Below are 20,142 nucleotides of genomic sequence, written 5' to 3'. Positions count from 1 at the left end.
TAGATGAGTGGAGGGGCTGGTGAGAGCTCAGAAGAGGTCAGATCAGCCGCGCGCATGAAATCTTTTTTCTTTCCTGTAACTTTAAGTGAGGAAAGCACGGCTAGCCAATCAGAGCGCAGGAAGCATCCACACTGTCCAGACACAAGGGCTTCTACAATTGGCTGCTGAAATCACATATCCTCTCTATATAAACAGAGGCAATGTTCCCTCAGAGCCATTTTATGCATGTCACTCGTGATAGACACTGCTGCTCAGTTTGCTCCTGTTTAGGCTATGTGCGCACGATGCGGATTTGAAGCAGAAATTTCCTGAGCATTTTTGCCTCTCCTTGGCAGAAAAAAAAGCATGCGGATTTTATATGCATTTTTGATGCATTTTTTACATGCGTTTTTTAAAGCGTTTTTGTACATCAATGAATGCTTTTTGGAGCTAAATAAAGTTATTTGGTGGGACATTGCTTAAACCCTTGGATTACCATAAGAACTGAGGTGAGTATATTGATTCATTTAAATGATTAATGAATGTGTCTGTTGTATTTCAAATAAAGTGTTTGCTCTGTGTCTGTGTGTTTATTTAACTCTTTACTTTAATTAAGTTTGGTCATGAAAAGGTCAGATTGACACCTTGTCATCACCAAACAAAAGAGCTGGGTGTCAGCTAGTCCCATTCGCCCAATCTTTATTAGCATTTCTATTCATGTAATTTATGCGGCTGCTGTGAGCTGCTAATTTTAGCCTGGGAAGGTGTTATTAGGCAAACATGGTCCCTGGCCATAACTAACAGCTCACAGCTGGTTCGTTAGCAGCTACATCCCCCTGATCAGCACTCAGCAACTCTTTAGACTCAAAGTATTTTTGTTGCGTCCAAAATGCGGTGTTCTAATGCCGCAATTTTGTTGTCGGTACATGTGAATCCATCGCATATAATGACACTTCAATCGGTCAAAATCTTCAGTGGAGACTGGCATGTCCGCTACAGAAATTGACATGCTGCGAGTGAGTTTGGGTACGTGGCCACGATCAGGGGCCGCTGCAGGTCTGATGCTGCGTGTTTATGTTACAGCATAGTGGATGGTATTTCTAGAAATTACATGTCCACTATGCGTGCATCAGAGGCTGCGAATCACTCGTGGACAGTGACATGCGGCTCGTCTTTCAGGACCGCAGCATGTCAAATTCTTATGCGGAGTCGCTAGTCTCTGCAACAGAAATTTGACCACTAGAAAGTATTGAATGCGGTAAATCTGCATGGTTCAGTGAACACATGTGGATTTACCTGCGTTCAATAGAATGCAACATTTTGGATGCAGCAAAAAATATCTGTCCAAAGTACTTCTACATCCGGATCGTGAGCACAGAGCCGAAAATTTAAAAAAAAAATGGCGTGGGCTCCGGCGTCAATTTTATAACTAGCAGAGGGAAAGCCGGGGGGATGATATTAGTAGCCAATGAAGGGGCCATTAGCCAACAATGTTCCCTGGCTATTAATATCAGCCCACAGCTGTTTGTTTAGCCTTTACTGGCTAGAGTACAGGAGGACCCCAGAATTTTTTTTACGTAGAGTCCCCCTATAAAATCTAACTAGCAAAGGGTAAACTAAACAGCTGCGGGCTGATATTAATAGCCAGGGAAGGGGCAATGGATACTAACCCCCTCTGCGGCTATTAATATCACCTCTCAGCAGTCCCAGAAATGGCGCATCCATAAGATGGCCAAATCTGGCGCTTAGCCTCCACTCTTCCCACTGCCCTGTAGCGGTGGAGAGTGGTGTAATGGGGTTGGGCTTCACGTCAGCCTTGTATTGGCAGCTGACATGAAGCTCAGGCTAGTAATGGAGGGCATCTATAAGACGCCCCCATTACTAACCGCGTAGTAAAGTTGTCGCTGCTTTTTCAAGAAAAGACATGTCCAGAATAAAGTATTTTAATGAAATAAAAAACACACGGTTCTACAATTTATTTTATTACACGGGTTCGTGAAGCCCTCAATCTCCTGAAAAAAACATAAAATAAAAAACAACCATATTCCTCACCAGTCCACCGTCAACGACGCGATCACTGCTGTAGAATACAGCAATGTATATTGAGAGGAGTGTAAAATCACCCCCTGTCAGTATACATGTTGCAGGAGGTCACTGGAGTTGATCAGCTTAAGATCAGCTGATCAGCCCCTGTGAGCTTACGATCAGTTGACGGTCACGTGACCATCAGCTGATCTGTGACATCAGTGCAGGTCCTGTCGGTCACGTGACCATCAGGATCTGCGTTGATGTCACCGCTCAGCTAAGAGGTCAGGTGACCATCAGCTGATCTGTGATGTCAGTGCAGGTCCTGATGGTCACGTGACCATTTGGACCTGCGCTGACGTCACCGCTTAGCTGATGGTCACATGACCAACAGCTGATCTGTGACATCAGCGCAGGTCCTGTAAGTACCGCCGGGAGGAGAAGATAGCTGCCGGGGGTTGCCGGACAGGTGAGTATAGAGGTTTATTTTTTATTTTTAACTTTTTTATTTCTTTATTTTACCGCGCGTGGTAGCCGGCTTGGCTGGGAAGGCTACTTCTCCTCCCATCCATGCCGCTCCCACTGTTATCAGCGGGAGAGGCGGTTGGTATGAGAGGAGTTGTAGTCTCCTCTTCATCCCAGGTACCACATGCACCGCATTTGCGCCGCAAATTCGCGGCCATTAAAATTAATTGAAACGCAGCAAATCCACATTTACCTGCGGGTTTTCTGCGTTTCAATGTAACTCAATGGCCACGAATTCACTGCGTGATCATGCTAGAAATGGCCATGCTGCGTTTTGCAATGCAATGCGAATTCGGCGCATTAATTAGCGCATCATGTGCACAGCACATCCGAATTCGCATTGCTATGCATGGCAGACCAATCAACAAGAGTTTTAGCGGCCGGAAAAACGCCACAAAAATGCTACGTGTGAACTTAACCTTAATGAGAGATATTAGTTAGATACTGTACATGGGCACTTGTTTAGAAGTCAGAAAGTGTAGATAAGTCTTCTGCTGTGTACCTGTGAAATCGACCTTGCAGCACATTTATTTTCTTGTGCAATTACTGAGATTCAGACAGAAACAACAGGGCCCATGACATAGACCTGTGTTGTGCACTGCTTGTATTGTGCTGTATGCACGAGTATCCCTTAAATCTATTTTTTCACTTGCTAATGTGATAAAGCAAGCAAGCCTTTATAGCACATCTTTTGATTTTGTGGGGTTGAAATTCAGCTGTATGCAGACTCCGCAGAGCTTCTCTGTACAGAGCACAAAAACTTTTTTTTCATTTGCTAATGTGATAGTGCAAGCTATAGTAGCTATAAGTCACCTACTATTTTAGTAGCGTTGAACTTCAGCAGTTTTCAAAGTAAAAAAATAAATAAATTCTCTTGCCAGGCAGTCAAAAAAATATTTTTTTTCTGTAAAAAACGTGATACACTCTGCTATAAGCCAGCTACTACTTTAATTGCTTTGAACTTCAGCTGTTTTCAAAGTAAAAAAAATATTTTTTCTGTTGCTAGCCAGACGGCAAAAAGTATTTTTATCTGTCGCAAACGTGATACACTCTGCTAAAAGCCCTCTACTACTTTAGTGGCGCTGTGACTAACGTGATACAGCAGGCTAGATCTGAGTTTGAAATATCTTGGATCATATATTCTATGTTAGACTGGCCTCATCCACAGTAAAAAAAAATACTTTCTTCGATTCCCAATGTTATACAGCAGGGGACATATCGGTTTGAAATAGATTGGAGAATATCTCGTATGTTATACAGGCCTCATCCACTCAAAAAAAAATACTTTACTCTGTTACTAATGTGATACAGTAGGGGACATCTCAGCTTGAAATTATTCGTAGCATGTCTCTTATGTTATACAGGCCTTATCCAAGTCATCCACACTAGTGTTGAGCCACCCCCGTAGTGTTCGGGTTCGGTTCGGTTCGTCGAACACCGGGATGTTCGAGGAACTGTTCGTCGAACTGTTCGTCGAACACCTTAGAACATCGTCGAACACCGTTAAAACCAATGGCAGGCAAACAAAAACACATAGAAACACATAGAAAACACCTGCAAATGTGTCCAAAAGCTGACAAACTGCTCAGAAGACACTCTCTTTAAAAAAGCCGGCCGGCAAATTCAGCAGCGGCATACACCGGTACCCGACAATTTAGACAAGAAGGAATAGAGCATCACACATAGATTAGATAGATAGAAACATGTCAGTCACACATATAAGAAGCACAGTGACAGTGTTGGTTACTGCACTTGTCATTTAGTGTAAAGGATTTATTAAAAAAAATATTAGTGTTTTCATGCACTGTCTCTTTAAAAAAGCCGGCCGGCAATTCAGCATCTGTACCCGACAATTTAGAACAGAAAGAATAGAGCTTCACACATAGATTAGATAGATAGAAACATGTCAGACACATATATAATAAGTACAGTGATAGTGTTGCTTACTGTACTTGTCATTTAGTGTAAAGGATTTATTTAAAAAAATAATAGTGTTTTCATGCACTGTCTCTTTAAAAAAGCCGGCCGGCAATTCAGCAGCGGTACCCGACAATTTAGAACAGAAAGATAGAGCATCACACATAGATTAGATAGATAGAAACATGTCAGTCACATATATATGAAGTACAGTGATAGTGTTGGTTGCTGTACTTGTCATTTAGTATTAAAATAAAGGATTTATTATTAAAAAAATTGGCGTGGGGTTCCCCTTAATTTTAGGCTCTAGCGGAGGTTAAGCAGACGGCTGGGGCAGATGTTTGAAGCCTGGGAAGGGGGTAATACCCACGGAGCTTCCCAGGCTACTAATATCAGCCCCCAGCTGAATACATAGCCTTTACTAGCTATTAAAATGGGGGACCCCCCAAAAAAAATGACGTGGGGTCCCCCCTAATTTAATAGCTAGCAAAGGCTAGGCAGACAGCTGGGGGCTGATATTAATAGCCCAGGAAGGGAGCCATGAATATTGGCCCCCTCCCAGGCTAGAAACACCAGCCGTCAGCCGCCCCAGAAATGGCGCATTCATAGGATGCGCCAATTCTGCACTTAGCCTCGCTCTTCCACGCTGCCCTGGTGCGGTGGCAGGGGGTAATAGGGTTGGGGTTGATGTCAGCTTATAATGCCAGCTGACATCAAGCCCAGGTTAGTAATGGAGAGGCGTCTATAAGACACCCCCATTACTAACCCCATAGTCAAAGTTAAAAAAAACACAAACACCCAGAATAAAGTCCTTTAATTGAAATAAAGACACAATCCTTTATTGTTCTAAATTAAACCATACTTACCATCACGCCCATTCCAGCTGAAGCCAACGATCTCCTGCAATAAAAGAAAAATAATAAAGCAACCTCATCCTTACCTTTCCATGGTTCCCACGACAGCTTCAGCTCTGCTACATCGAGATGACAGGCTGGACCGCAGCAGAACGCTGCCATCCAGCCTGTCATCCCGCAGACACTGAGAAGCGCAGGCTTGCTTGCGCTGCTCAGCGTCTCTCTGTGACGACATCCAGATGAGCCGAGTTCATGTCCAATGAACTCGGCTCACCTCATGCACGTCACTGACAGCGTGGGAAAATTCTCACGCTGAAGCGCTGATTGCAGGAGAATTTTCTCACGCTGTCAGTGACGTGCAGGAGGTGAGCTGAGTTCATTGGACATGAGCTCACCTCATGCACATCACTGACAGCGTGGGAGAATTCTCCTGCACTCAGCACTTCAGCGTGAGAATTTTCCCACGCTGTCAGTGACGTGCATGAGGTGAGCCGAGTTCATTGGACATGACCTCGGCTCATCTGGATGCCGTCACAGCGAGACAGTGAGGAGCGCAAGCATGCCTGCGCTTCTCAGTGTCTGCGGGATGACAGACTGGATGGCAGCGTTCTGCTGCGGTCCAGCCAGTCATCTCGATGTAGCAGAGCTGAAGCTGTCGTGTGAACCATGGAAAGGTAAGGATGAGGTTGGTTTATTATTTTTCTTTTATTGCAGGAGATCGTTGGCTTCAGCTGGAATGGGTGTGATAGTAAGTATGGTTTAATTTAGAACAATAAAGAATTGTGTCTTTATTTCAATTAAAGGACTTTATTCTGGGTGTTGTGTTTTTTTTAAATACTTTACTAGAAATTCATGGCGGTCATGTCTAATACTGGCGTGACCCCATGAATTTTGGGCTTGGGGCCAGCTGATAATACCAAGCTGGCCCTAACCCCTTTATTACCCAGTGAGCCACCGCACCAGGGCCCTGGATGAGTTGGGTACAGCGCCAGAAGATGGCGCTTCTATGAACGCGCCATTTTCCGGGGTGGCTGCGGACTGCAATTTGTAGCGGGGGGGGCCCAGAAAGCTTGGGCCTCCCTGCGCTGCAGATTCCAGCCCCCAGCTGCCTAGTTGTACCTGGCTGGACACAAAAATAGGGCGAAGCCCCACGTACTTTTTTTTTTATTATTTCATGAAATTCATGATATAATTAAGAAAAAAAGGGCTTCCCTATATTGTTGTGTCCGGCCAGGTACAAATAGGCAGCTGGTGGATGGGGGCAGCCCGTTCCTGCCTGCTGTACCTGGCTGGACACAAATATAGTGCGAAGCCCCACTTCAATTTTTTTAAATTATTTCAGGAAATTCATGAAATAATTTTAAAAAAATTGACGTGGGGCTTCGCACTATATTTGTGTCCAGCCAGGTACAGCAGGCAGGAACGGGCTGCCCCCAACCACCAGCTGCCTATTTGTACCTGGCCGGACACAACAATATAGGGAAGCCCTTTTTTTCTTAATTATTTCATGAAATAATTTAAAGAAAATTGACGTGGGGCTTCGCCCTGTTTTTGTGTCCAGCCAGGTACAACTAGGCAGCTGGGGGCTGGAATCCGCAGCGCAGGGAGGCCCAAGCTTTCTGGGCCACCCCCGCTGCAAATTGCAGTCCGCAGCCACCCCGGAAAATGGCGCGTTCATAGAAGCGCCATCTTCTGGCGCTTTACCCAACTCATCCAGGGCCCTGATGCGGTGGCTCACTGGGTAATAAAGGGGTTAGGGCCAGCTTGGCATTATCAGCTGGCCCTAAGCCCGAAATTCATGGGGTCACGCCAATATTAGACATGACCACCATGAATTTCTAGTAAAGTATTTAAAAAAAACACAACACCCAGAATAAAGTCCTTTAATTGAAATAAACACACAATTCTTTATTGTTCTAAATTAAACCATACTTACCATCACGCCCATTCCAGCTGAAGCCAACGATCTCCTGAAATAAAAGAAAAATAATAAAGCAACATCATCCTTACCTTTCCATGGTTCCCATGACAGCTTCAGCTCTGCTACATCGAGATGACAGGCTGGACCGCAGCAGAACGCTGCCATCCAGCCTCTCATCCCGCAGACACTGAGAAGCGCAGGCTTGCTTGCGCTCCACAGTGTCTCTCTGTGAGGGCATCCAGATGAGCCGAGTTAATGTCCAATGAACTCGGCTCACCTCATGCACGTCACTGACAGCGTGGGAAAATTCTCCTGCACTCAGCGCTTCAGCGTGGGAGAATTCTCACACTGAAGCGCTGAGTGCAGGAGAATTCTCCCACGCTGTCAGTGACGTGCAGGAGGTGAGCTGAGTTCATTGGACATGAGCTCACCTTATGCACGTCACTGACAGCGTGGGAAAATTCTCCTGCACTCAGCGCTTCAGCGTGGGAGAATTCTCACGCTGAAGCGCTGAGTGCAGGAGAATTCTCCCACGCTGTCAGTGACGTGCAGGAGGTGAGCTGAGTTCATTGGACATGAGCTCACCTTATGCACGTCACTGACAGCGTGGGAGAATTCTCCTGCACTCACCGCTTCAGCGTGAGAATTTTCCCACGCTGTCAGTGACGTGCATGAGGTGAGCCGAGTTCATTGGTCATGAACTCGGCTCATCTGGATGTCGTCACAGAGAGACGCTGAGCAGCGCAAGCAAGCCTGCGCTTCTCAGTGTCTGCGGGATGAGAGGCTGGATGGCAGCGTTCTGCTGCGGTCCAGCCTGTCATCTCGATGTAGCAGAGCTGAAGCTGTCGTGGGAACCATGGAAAGGTAAGGATGAGGTTGCTTTATTATTTTTCTTTTATTGCAGGAGATCGTTGGCTTCAGCTGGAATGGGCGTGACGGTAAGTATGGTTTAATTTAGAACAATAAAGGATTGTGTCTTTATTTCAATTAAAGGACTTTATTCTGGGTGTTTGTGTTTTTTTTAACTTTGACTATGGGGTTAGTAATGGGGGTGTCTTATAGACGCCTCTCCATTACTAACCTGGGCTTGATGTCAGCTGGCATTATAAGCTGACATCAACCCCAACCCTATTACTCCCTGCCACCGCACCAGGGCAGCGTGGAAGAGCGAGGCTAAGTGCCAGAATTGGCGCATCCTATGAATGCGCCATTTCTGGGCGGCTGACGGCTGGTGTTTCTAGCCTGGGAGGGGGCCAATATTCATGGCTCCCTTCCTGGGCTATTAATATCAGCCCCCAGCTGTCTGCCTAGCCTTTGCTAGCTATTAAATTAGGGGGGACCCCACGTCATTTTTTTTGGGGTGTCCCCCATTTTAATAGCTAGTAAAGGCTATGTATTCAGCTGGGGGCTGATATTAGTAGCCTGGGAAGCTCCGTGGGTATTACCCCCTTCCCAGGCTTCAAACATCTGCCCCAGCCGTCTGCTTAACCTCCGCTAGAGCCTAAAATTAAGGGGAACCCCACGCCAATTTTTTTAATAATAAATCCTTTATTTTAATACTAAATGACAAGTACAGTAGCCAACACTATCACTGTACTTCATATATATGTGACTGACATGTTTCTATCTATCTAATCTATGTGTGAAGCTCTATTCTGTCTGTTATAAATTGTCGGGTACCGCTGCTGAATTGCCGGCCGGCTTTTTAAAGAGACGGTGCATGAAAACACTATTATTTTTTTTGATAAATCCTTTACGCTAAATGACAAGTACAGTAAGCAACACTGTCACTGTACTTCGTATATATGTGGCTGACATGTTTATATCTATCTAATCTATGTGTGAAGCTCTATTCTTTCGGTTCTAAATTGTCGGGTACAGGTGTATGCCGCTGCTGAATTGCCGGCTTTTCATGTTTCACTGTTGGCACTGTTCCCATCGATTTGGGCAATCACTGTAATGCCACAACCACCATGGCTGTGGCATTACAGTGAGTGGCAGACAATCCCTGCATGATTGGTGCTCTAAATAGCGCCAGACATGCAGGACACGCTTTTGGTGCACGAACAGTTATCGAACATAACCTCGAACAGCCGAATTTTTTGCAAATCGTTCGGGTTCGTCGAACAACTCGAACACCGCCCAAAACAGCTCGAATATGAGATTGGCGAACAGTTCTAGTCGAACACCGCTCATCTCTAATCCACACTAAAAAAATACTTTCTTCTGTAATTAACGTCATACACCAGAGAACATCTCAGGGTGCCCAGGGAGAGTGGTTCACTGCGATCGAGGGGTGTTGGTGATACCATAAAAACTGTTAGTGAAGTTGCAAGAGGCGAGGAAGAAATGGAAGAGGTGGTGGGCGAGCAACAGTCAGAACATCAAGAAGATAATCATCCCCTCTTTGTTCGTGTTTGGCGGGAGGGGATGGAGGAAACAAGCATCAGAATTACCCAGCCACCAACAGAGCATGCTCTTGAACCTCATGGAAGAGCCCGACATATGAGTGCCTTCTTGCTGCACTATCTGCAACATGATGATATAGTTATGATTCGAAAGAGTACTGACAAGTGGGTTGCCACTCTGTTACATTCACGTTATAAGAGTAAATTTTGCCAGATGCTTCCCGCCCTGGAAGGGGACCCGCGAATGCTGGAGTATCGAAACACACATTTACACAACTTTAAGATAGGTTTTCCCCAAGACAGCAGTGAGGCACACAGATTGCATCACAGCTCTACACTTCCAACCTCCGATACGTCAATTCGTCAACGCCAAAATATTAGCAGCAGTAGTGTAAGTGGCCAAAGCAATTTTTTCTTTTCACACATTTTTTAGACCAGCTTGTGCACCAGCACAACAGAGTACAAGTCTGACATGTGGTGAACAACTCGAGAGGATGGTGCACTCCTGATTGAGTCTCCATCTGCTGGGTTGGCTGTAGTGGAAAAGGAGTCATTCTTAATTCTGCAATTTCTACTGTACTGAAATTGATGCCACGTTGATGGTTTTAGACCCTAAATTTTTGAAATGTGGAGAATCCTGATTGGATCTACATTAGTGATGAGCGAGCACTAAAATGCTCGGGTACTCGTTGCTCGGGTCGAGCAAATTGGAATGCTCGAGTGCTCGGTCTGAGTAACGTGCCCAATGTAAGTCTATGGGAAACTCGAGAATTTTTCTGGTGGCCCCCCCTGGCTGTCTGCAGAGGGCCTAAAAATTGCCCAAATAGATAGGAACAGTGCTCAAATGACATGGGAACATGGGGAAGACCCATGGAAGCATCTCTGACACCCAGATCACTGCTGTCAACAATGTTGTCAGATGTATTACGCCACTTTTACGGACTCGCAATAAAACATACAAAAACTAAACCAAAATGGATTTTCCTGGGAAAAATGTTAAGGAACATCCTTTCCAGGGTAATGACTTGTATATAAGGCAAAATAAATAACCAACAACAAAAATGCTCCTCAACACCTTGGGCTATGTTCACACGTAGCGTTTTTGATGTGTTTTTGCACTTTTGCGATGCTTTCAACAGGGAAAAATGCATTCACCAGCAAATGTCATTTTAACATTTTACTAACTTATCTGGCCATGTGAACTGTGAGACATCATCAGACACATCCTGTTTCATTTATGAAGGAGGGACTCTGAAAGTAACAAACACTATTTTTATAGGGCCATCAGGCGGCACTTACTATTCTTAAAGCGCCAGCAGTTGGCTATGCTTTGCTTTTCCCATTATAAAAGAGTGGGTCTCCTGTACTGTTATTGCATATGCAGTGACTGCAAGGGCTGCCAAAAATTTGGATGCACCCCAATACCCCTTTGAAGAAATGTAGAGGAGGGTCTCAGTAAAAAAAATGTTCCCATTATAAAGGAGTGGGTCTCCTATAGTGGTAATGCCCATGCGGTGACTGCAAGGGCTGCCAAAATTTGGGAAAAACCCCAATACCAATTTAAAGACACATAGAGCTGGCCCACAGTAATGACACGGTCCCATTAAAAAGGAGCGGGTCTGCCATACAGTTATAGGGTATGCATTGAGTCCAACGGCTGCCAAAATTTAGGAAATACCCCAATAGCAATTTAAAGACACATAGAGCTGGGCCACAGTAACAACGACATGTTTCCATTAGAAAGGAGTGGGTCTGCCACTGTGGAGTGGTTTTCCTATGCAGTGAATGCAACAGCTGCCAAAAATTTGGAGGAACTCCAATGTCCCTTGCAAGGACGTAGATTTCGGACGGCCTCCTGAAAACAGTGTTACCATTTTTAGGAAGCGGGTCTCCCATACTGTTTGCCTATGCAGTGAATGCAACAGTTGCCAAAAATTTGGAGGAACTCCAATGTCCCTTGCAAGGACGTAGATTTCGGAGGGCCTCCTGAAAACAGTGTTACCATTTTTAAGAAGCGGGTCTCCCATACTGTTTGCCTGTGCAGTGAATGCAACACCTGCCAAAAATTTGGAGGAACTCCAATGTCCCTTGAAAGAGACGTAGAGGTTGGAGGGCCTCCTGAAAATAATGCTCCCATTTTTAGGAAGTGGGTCTCCCATACTGTTTGCCTTTGCAGTGAATGCAACAGCTGCCAAAAATTTGGAGGAACTCCAATGTCCCTTGCAAGAGTCATAGAAGTCGGAGGGCCTCCTGAAAACAATGTTCCCATTATTAGGCAGTGGATTTCCCATAATGTTTGCCTATGCAGTGAATGCAACAGCTGCCAAAAATTTGGAGGTACTCCAATGTCCCTTGCAAGAAACGTAGAGGTCGGAGAGCCTCCTGAAAACAATGTCACCATTATTAGGAAGTGGGTCTCCTATACTGTTTGCCTATGCAGTTAATGCAACAGCTGCCCAAAATTTGGAGGAACTCCAATGCCCCTTGCAAGAGACATAGATATGGTGATATGGTAGATATTGTGGCGATATGGGGTGGTGGAGGATGAGGATGAAGAGAAGGAGGAGGACAAGAGCAAATAGACAAAATCAGGAAGCTTATACCCATGTCTGGGTGTGAAGACAGTGGTGCATGTGAATAGAGTTAGACCTCCCAAAAAAAGACACTGTATTTGAGTTTATGCTACGCTGCTATCATTCAGTGGTTTTGAGAAGTCTGGCCCAATCCAGCTCCTGTTCATTTTTATAAGAGTCAGCCTGTCAGAATTTTCAGTTGACAGGCGGATGCGCCTATTGGCTATAATTCCACCAGCGGCACAAAAAACCCGCTCTGACAAAACGCTAGCGGCAGGGCAGGCAGGACCTCTAAGGTGTAGAGAGCCAGTTCATTCCACGTGTCCAGATTGGATACCCAATAATTATAAGGCACAGGGGAACCACGGAGGACATTGGTACGGTCGGCAAGGTACTCCCTCACCATCTTCCGAAACTTTTCCCTCCTTGTGAGAGTACCCTTCCTTGTGCGGTGGGAGGGTCTGAGAAAACTGTCCCAGAACTTTGACAGTGTTCCCCTGCCTTTGCTGGATTGCATTTGTCTCTCTCTCGCCTGTACTCCTTGGTTGTCCTCTGCCACCAGCATTTTCAGATTGGAATATTTTAAATAATTCCGCAACAAGGGCCTTCTGGTACTGCACCATTTTATTAGGCCTGTCCTGCATGGGAATAAGAGACAGAAAGTTCTCCTTGTAGCGTGGGTCTAGAAGTGTCACCAACCAGTAATAACTGTCAACAAAAATTTGGACAACGCGAGGGTCACGAGAAAGGCAGTGTAACATAAACTCAGTCATATGTGCCAGACTGAAAAGAGACAAGACTTTCGTGTCCTCACCAAGAAGATGACTGACCATGTTCTCCTCCTTATCCTTCTCCTCCTCTTCCTCCTCCTCCCTGTCCTCAGGCCATCCACGCGGAACAGACGGTAATACAATTGTGCAGGTAGCTCCTGTTCTTCCTCCTCCTCCTCATTGTCACCCAATCCACTTATGGATGAGATGAGGCTGGGCTTTGTGGAATAACCATGTATGATTCATTGCTCCATCTCATCGTGCTCTGCCTGCAATTCATCCTCTTTAGTTGTGAGCAGAGAGCGTTTCAGAAGACAGAGAAGCGGGATGGTGAAGCTAATTATGCCGTCATCACCTCTCACCATCTTAGTGGACTCCTCAAAGTTTTGGAGTATGGTACAGATGTCTGACATCCATGTCCACTCCTGAGGTCTCATGTGTGGAGTCTTTGAGATAGAAACTACCACACTCCTGGAGTGGTGGTGGTGCCCAGGTAGGGTTACAAGCCCGTAATGATATAGAAAAATAACCTGGCCCTCGAAAGACTCATAGGTTCTTTTGATAATTTTTAATAGAGTAGTGTAGCAAACAAACAGACGTTTCGGTCACATTAGACCTTCATCGGTGTACTACAAAAGTAAAAAACGGCAGTTAGTATCACATAGAGGTGTATAATCGATATAACATAATTCTGACATGAAAATAAACATAAAAAAATCAAAATCATTTGTCATGGGTGATACACATAAGGGAATCACAACATGGGAAAAAAGGGATGGGAAGGTGGACCAGGGTTAGGTGGGGGAGTAGTGGGTGCATATGAAAAGTGACATACCAGTCTATGGAAGTAGGCAGTAGCCCGGTAGGTGCTGTTAGCTGTGGGAATAAATAGAGGTATAAGCGCCATTGGATTGGCCTCTTTAAATACAGGGAGTGTGGGGACCGTCTGTATAAAGTTACCTGTAGGTAGGAAGAAACAGGACGCGGTGTACACCGTTTGTCCAGGAGGTGCTGAATGGAATTGGGAACAAGAAGGTCTTAAATACGAGATGGGGGGGTGAAAGGTCGCTCCCTAGGCCAGTCATTGGTGGCAGTGGGGTTTATTGGCGCGTACTGCTCCGGATATAGGACCTACCTAACGGAAGTTGCGTCATATGACGCTCGTAAGGTCCTGGAAGGAGAACGCCGGTCACGTGACCGGAAGTGACGCGCGTGTGCGTTCCACGCAGGTTATATGCGTTCCACTGGGTGCTGGTAGCGCTGTAGTGTGAATTTCAGTGTGGTAGAGAGAAAAAAAGAACCTGGATGGGAGTCCAGGAGGGATGGGGATCAGGAAGAGGAACGCCATATTAGGATGGGATCTCGAAAAACAAGAAGAAAAGTATGAATTGCTATGATCTAAAAGTAGTCCACAATATACATCAATAGAACATCCAAGGTGTGATCACATTGTCAGGGCATCGTATATAAAAAGACAAATACAATCATATCAAATCTATATCAATAGTCCCATTTGTAAATGCTGTTGCATATAAGAGATCTATGGTCCATGTTAAATGACATGGCTGAGCCCGTGTGAAGGTGGGCATATGATTGTATGAACCCAGGAACATATATATCCAGTAGGGGCATTCAGGTAAAAGAGCTGAGATCGTAGTCTTTATTTAAACCTTTAGGGGATAATGACTGTAGCTCATGGATCCAGAATGCCTCCCTGTACTTAAGTAGACGAATGCGGTCACTCTCCCGTCTGGGAGGGGAAACGTGCTCAATCACTTGAAATTTAAGTTGCGACACTGAATGACCAGCTGACACAAAGTGTGATGGAAGTCTGTGTGGAGTCTGACCTGAATACCGACGGCCATGTTGAGGCTGGTAGTCAACAACTGCCCTCTTCTGCTCACAAATCCTTCTCAACATCTGCATTGTAGAGTTCCAATGCGTGGGGACATCGCACACCAGTCGGTGAGCTGGAAACTGCAAACGCTGCTGAAGCATGGCAAGGGCAGCGGAAGCTGTAGCTGACTTTTTAAAATGGGCACACACGCGGCGTATTTTGACAAGCAGATGCGACAGATCTGGGTAGGTTTTGCGAAACCTATGAGGCACGAGGTTAAGCACATGGGCCAGTCATGGTACATGTGTGAGCTCACCTCGCTTCAGAGCCACCACTAGGTTCTGACCATTGTCACACACGACCATGCCTGGCTGTAGGTTCAGCGGTGTCAGCCACAGATCTGCCTGCTCTTTCAGAGCAGTCCACAAATTTTCAGCAGTGTGCAGTTTGTCACCTAAGCATATTAACTTCAGCACAGCCTGTTGTTGCTTGGCCGAGGCTGTGCTGTAGTGCTTCCAGCTTCTAACTGATGTGGTCATTTCAGAGATGGAGACTGAAGACAAGGAAGTGCAGGAGCTGTAGAATGTGGGGGCAACCCTGATTGACCCAGGGCCTCGGCGTTGGGAAGATGTGTTCAGTCCCAAGGTCCAACTGTGTCCCGGCTTCCACTGTATTAACCCAGTGTGCCGTCAGCGATATGCACCATCCCTGCCCACAAGCAATTGTCCACGTGTCCGTGGTTAGGTGGAGTTTCCTAGTAACTGCGTTGTTGAGGGCACGGCTAATGTTGTGGGACATGTGCTCTTGAAATACGGGCTGGCACACCGGGAGAAATAGTGGCGGCTGGGGACCAAGTACTGAGGGACAGCCGCCACCATCAGGTTGCAGAAAGCTTTCATCTCCACAAGCCTAAAAAGCAACATTTCGTGCACAAGCAGTCGCGAAATGTGTGAATTTAGTAGTGTGGCCTGTGGGCGCTTGCTGCATATTTCCTCTTGCGTTCCAAGGACTTGGGTAGGGACCACTGAACACTGCACTGGGTCAAGGATGTGGACGTGCTGGCTGATGGTGCTAGTTGAGAGTGTGCAATGACTGGTGCAGGACGGGAGGCATCTTCACATGCGCCATGGACAGTGGATTGGCGTTCATGCACAACAGTGGAAGAAGCAATGGTGTCACCCACAGACACTGTTTCTTGACCCTGGGGTTCGGCCCACTTAGTAGAGTGCTTTGCTGCCATGTGCCTGTTCATGCTGGTGGTGGTCAGGCTGCTAGTTTTGCTACCCCTGCTAATGCTGGCCTGGCAGGTGGTGCAAATGGCCTTTTTGGGGTTATCTGCAGAGTCTTTAAAAAAGAACCAGACTCGGGAAGACCTAAAAGCTCTGCATGTCCTCCTGCCAGGTTGGGTAAGATACTATATCATCCACCACCTCGTCTTCTACTTCCGTTCCCTGCTTCTCCGTTTCCCTACTTCTCTTCCTGGCTTTCTGGCAATTGTGGCTCATCATCATTGTCATCCACCTCTTGCGACAGTAATTGCCCTTTGTAGCAAAACTAATTGACCTGGCACCACACAATTATATAGGAATGCTGTGCTCCAACACCCAAAAGAATATATAGAAAAAAAAAGCAATAAAGAGGGTGTAGAGTAGGGCACCAGACATTTTAAATAATCTCGATAAGTATCTATAGACAACAATGTAGGAAAAATAGAAAAACTTTATTAATGCCATCCACAACACCAATACATTAAAAACATTTAATGTGCATTTTACGATTTATCCTTCTATGTGGCATGAGATCCAGCAACCAAAAATTAAAAAATTTATTCATATATGCATTTTGAATATATCTATGCACCCTTTTGTATCTGTGGCCAAATTGTACTTATCACGGCTACAGATATATAAAAATTTGTGTGTATTTTTTGTATTTTTTCTATTTTGTCACAAGAAATTGTTTGTTCTCCACTAAGAATCCCTGTACCCCATTGGCCGACATTATAGGGTGTTATAGGGATCCCAGGGAGAGTCATCGTTGAGCATGGGCACCAATGCGCAGGAAAATAGGGTGCCAACCTCCGCGGCAAGGCAGGGTGAGATAGGGCCTTAATAGGGTGAGGCACTATCCCCGCCTCTTATTGTGCACTGATGTTGTGGTTTGTTACTTTATGGCTGTCAATATTTTAATACATATATTAAAGGTTATATTTTAGAATTAGTTTTGAAGAGGTACGAGTTCTGTGAATTGTTATATTGATTGGCACCGTAACTATATAGATTCTTCACTGTGATTTCACAATTAAAGAGAATGCATTGCAGGCAGAGTAAGGAACTATACAGGGTGATAGTACACAGCACAGCCTCATCTCATCTAAACGTGGATTGGGTGATAATGAGGAGGAGGAGGAGAACATGGACAGTAGTGCTCTTGGTGAGGACAGCAAAGTCTTGGCTGTCTTGGAAGTCTTGATACCCCTCTTTCAGTCTGTGGGAGAGCTGCTTGAATTTCGCTTAATGATGACCTTGAGAGGCCTAAACCTTGGCTTTGCTTATGCAAGTTATTTCTCAAAAATGCATTGCAGATCAGGCTATTGCCCACCTCTGTAGTCATGAAATTCAAGGCGCAAAGAAAGATCTTTGTGTGTCGAATCACCACCAAGAAGTATGAGCTGATGTTGGGCGGGCTGTCATTGGTTGTGGAACAAGCTGCGTTAGAGGACTTTTCGGAAGAAATGTCAGCCGGAGTAGATACAGTTTCCCTTTATGGCAGTCATTTCACTGAGCTATAGAATATGGCTGAGGTGAAATACAACTGTCACCGAGAAGCAGTGTCAGACTGAAGAACATTGGGCCCACCAGGGGATTTGATTCTGAGGGATCACATTTCTCCCCCTCTCAAGAGCCCCATAGCAGCTGCAAGGTTTGCACTATGAACTCACCAGAAGGAGAAGCCAGGGCCCACCGGAGGAGAATCCGGTACTCTGGTGGGCCTGTCCAACCCTGCCGAGAAGCAGCCCTGGCTTAGAAAAGTCTGTGTGAATGTTCCCGGAAAATCTATGGCTGCTTTTTTACTATAGACTGTCTCCAGCAATCTATAAGATTGCAATCTATAAGATCCCTTCACTGTTACCCCAATTGCCCACCGTATCCAGTTCAAACTACTAACACTGATGTAACAAAGCCATCCATAACCTTCCTTCTCTGTACATGTCTGAACTAATCTCCCAATATATTCCCTTATGTAATCTCCGGTCCTCCCAAGACCTCCTTCTCTCCTCCACACTTATTTGTTTCGCATCCAATCGCCTCCAAGACTTCAACTAAATATCCCCCATCATCTGGAATTCTGTGCCTCAACACGTCCGATTAGCCACCACATTCGGATGCTTCAAACACAATCTGAAAACCCATCTCTTCAAGACAGCCTACAGCCTGCCATTGCCTCACTGCCACCTCAACACCACCGGAGCTAATGCAACTCCACAACCTACTGTCTCCTTCCCCACTATCCTGTAGAATGTAAGGCCGAAAGTGCAGGGTCTATAAGACTTAAGATGCAATATGGCAAAGCCCAGTTATGTTCTCCCTTTGATATCTAACAATAACAAACAGGTCATGCTGGAGAAACTTGCACCTACTGCCACTCAGTGTCATCATCTCCTTTGTGAGAAGCTAATGTTTGGGCAGCCAGTCTACCAAATAAAATTCCTGAGGTACAAAATTTGTGGATGGTTTCGCTTCTGGTACTGGGTGCTAATATCAAACCGTGGCGTGCCATTCACTGGATGTTCCTAACTGGTTGGAGACAAGCTCATTCCCACAGAAAAGTACCAGCAAGCTAAGGAGATGGTGGCCTTTATCATCATGAATGTGTTTGCTCGTTGTCTAGTAGTCTGGTTTTTATACTAAAGATCCTGCTCATTTTTATAGTTTTATGTGAGCACACAGAGACCGTGGCTTCTGCAGCAGCGCATCCAGGCTGGGATAGTGGCGGAGAAATTACTGTACCATCAGGTAGAGAATGCGAGCCATGCAAGGCACGTGTCTGAGGTTGCCCCGGTGTAGTAGCACCACCGGGTTTGCACCGTTATAGCACACAGCCTTCCCTTGCTCCAGATTAAGTGGAGACAGCCATTACTCAAACTCAGCCTGGAGAGCTGTCCACAACTCTTCAGCTGTATGATTGTGATCTCCAAGGCATATTTATTTTAGCACTTCCTGATTACGGTGATCCCTGGCTGTGCAGTACGAATGTGGGGGGGTTCTCTCTGCACTGTTGGAACATGTGTCTCTTTAAGGCAGAGGTTGAGGGTTCAGGTGGAGGCCCTAGAGGAGGTGGAGGATGCAGAAGCACTGGAGGAAGTGTTAGATACAGAGGTTTGTCCCACAACCCTTGGGGATTCCAACACTTGCTGTCTAGTGACACCTTGGTGTCTAGTGGTTTAGTTCTCCATCCCCTAATGTGTAGTAGTTTGGTTCTCCAACCCTAGCTGTTTAGTAGGTTAGTTTTCCAACCCCTGTTGTCTTATTAGTTTAGTTCTCCAACCCGTTTTCTATTAGTTTAGTTCTCCATGTTCTGGTGTGTATTTGTTTCATTCTCCAACCTTAGCTGTTTAGAAGTTTAGTTCTCCAACCTATGTTGTCTATTAGTTTGGTTCTCCATTTTCTGATGTCTAGTGGTTTAGTTCTCCATCCCCTGGTGTGTAGTAGTTTAGTTCTCCAACCCTAGCTGTTTAGTACTTTAGTTTTCCAACCCCTTTTGTATATTAGTTTAGTTCTCCATGTTCTGATATGAATTTATTTCATTCTCCAACCCATCCATGCCCACTTCCAGGGGTTAACATCTGGTGATGAGGGTTTGGATTCTTCTTGGACCCTACTTTGTCCGGGTTAGAATCAACCGATAAAAATTTTGGGCATCGCTACACATGCTTTCCCCCTCTTGAGCCTGTGAAGCTTTGGATCAGACCTCTGATGCCCCGGAATAGAATGTGTGAACAGCTCTGCAGACTCACCCATCTGTGGTTCCTCACAGTCAGTTGGGCGGTTGGAGAGTTGTGACGTGGATGAAAACAAGGGTAATTGGGGTGCCACCTCTGAGGACTGTACTGTGTGTGATGTTAAGGTGGAGGAAGAGAATCAGCGGCCACTTGATGCTGCGCTTGTCATCTACTGGAGAGCATGTTCTCCCTGCCCCTCATCTACAAGGCGTACAGCAGTGCGACTGCCAAGGAAAGAGAATGGAGTTCAGTAACAGAAGTTTTCAAAATGCTGCACAATTGCTCACTGCAGCAAAACAAACCTACGTCTCATTTCTAATATCATACGTGT

Source organism: Phyllobates terribilis, unplaced genomic scaffold (assembly GCF_046119375.1).
Source record: "Phyllobates terribilis strain yellow unplaced genomic scaffold, ASM4611937v1 Scaffold_2__4_contigs__length_985480577, whole genome shotgun sequence".
Classification (NCBI taxonomy): Eukaryota; Metazoa; Chordata; class Amphibia; order Anura; family Dendrobatidae; genus Phyllobates; species Phyllobates terribilis.
The sequence above is the reverse complement of the archived record's forward strand: the minus strand, read 5'-3'. Positions refer to the sequence as shown.